This window comes from Austrofundulus limnaeus, unplaced genomic scaffold (genome assembly GCF_001266775.1).
Source record: "Austrofundulus limnaeus strain Quisiro unplaced genomic scaffold, Austrofundulus_limnaeus-1.0 Scaffold521, whole genome shotgun sequence".
Taxonomy (NCBI): domain Eukaryota; kingdom Metazoa; phylum Chordata; class Actinopteri; order Cyprinodontiformes; family Rivulidae; genus Austrofundulus; species Austrofundulus limnaeus.
This window is the reverse complement of record NW_013952923.1, coordinates 284,177-285,473: the sequence shown is the minus strand read 5'-3', so window position 1 is coordinate 285,473 and position 1,297 is coordinate 284,177. Positions and strand designations below refer to the sequence as shown.

The window sequence follows — 1,297 nt, the reverse complement described above, 5'->3', positions numbered from 1 at the left end:
TCAATTAGCTTTGTCTTAAAAAACTATAATGAAATGTTACAGGAAAAATAAACTATTCTACCCATAAAACACCCCCCCAATGATGCAATCGCCCCCATCCTCTATCTCATTTGATTGGCGTTGTGCTGATCCGTCCGTCTCCGACACTCTGATAGGAGAGACTGGTAGTGCCCCTCAGGTAGTGGTTCATGTTGACAAACGCAATAACAACAAGTCTGTATTTTTTTTGTGCCAAACATGTCAACCTCTTCAGATGTTTACCTGATAAAAAAGACTCAAAAATCTGTAAATTCTGCAAAAAATCCAAACAACTCGCACCCGCGGGGGGGGCAAATAAATCTAAGTTTACCATGGTACCTTACACTGTCAAACTCGTTTTTAGGGGTTCAAATTGTGGTGGGTGGGCGCTTCAACTCGCCCAGGGCACCGAAATGGCTAGAGCCGGCACTGGGCCAGAATCTCCCTTTAAAAACCGGTGCCCTCTATCTGGGACTCATCTTTAACCTCCAGTAAAAACCTGTTCTGCTGGTTTTATCTGTGCATCGTAAAGAAGCACGTGTGTAACAGCAACTGACTGATCGGCTCTGGAGGATCCAGAGAGTCAGGCCCGAGACTCGTCCCGTCCCTCACGCGCCGCTCGAACCGCGGGCGCAGTGGTCCAACGAGGAGCAGATTCTCTCAGCTGCCGCTCCGCAGAGAGGAGGAGGAGGAGGAGGAGGAGGACGTCTGTTCAGCCACTCATCAGTCTGGAAAAGTAACTCTCTCAGCCCGGACCTCCCGCGCGCCCCTGCCAGCCAGCGCGGAAGCGCTAGACTCCTCTCCATCCCACCCCGCGAGCTGCGCTCTGTCAGCGGCGGAGCTGCCGCACGCGCATACCGGCGGGGAAGATCAGAGGACAAAAAAAAAAAAAAAGGGCCTCAGTGTTTTCTGTTTCATAAAGCTTGTCCTCTGCGGCTGCAGGGAAGCAGAGCGGTCCGTCGCCGGGAGGACGGTGGTTTTCAGCTCTGACAGCTCTTTTCTGGGTGAGTCGACACGTTCATCTATCAGAGCTAGCTGTGTGAGCACGAGCCCCGCTGCTGTTAGTCAAACCAGCATCAGTGAGGTCTTTAAATGTGTCGCTAACAGGAGCCTCAGCCTGCTGCACCGGGGTTTATAACAGCCGTGTTCATGGAGCTAATGGAGCCTGGGAGGCACACACCACTCGGGCCGTGGGGTTTCATTATGAAGGTGTCTGTTGTGTTTGTGTGTGTGTGTGTGTGTGTGTGTGTGTGTGTGTGTGTGTGTGTGTGTGTGTGTG

The 1,297-nt window shown here is 52.0% G+C and overlaps 1 protein-coding gene across 1 annotated transcript in view; it reads left to right on the top strand.

Moving 5' to 3' along the window:
- Window positions 1-407: 407 nt before the first annotated feature.
- Window positions 408-1,297, top strand: part of psd2 (pleckstrin and Sec7 domain containing 2) — a gene marked incomplete in the record, with an annotated part of 96,061 nt that continues 95,171 nt past the window's right edge. Inside the window, 1 exon segment of the mRNA XM_014026040.1 lies at window positions 408-1,022.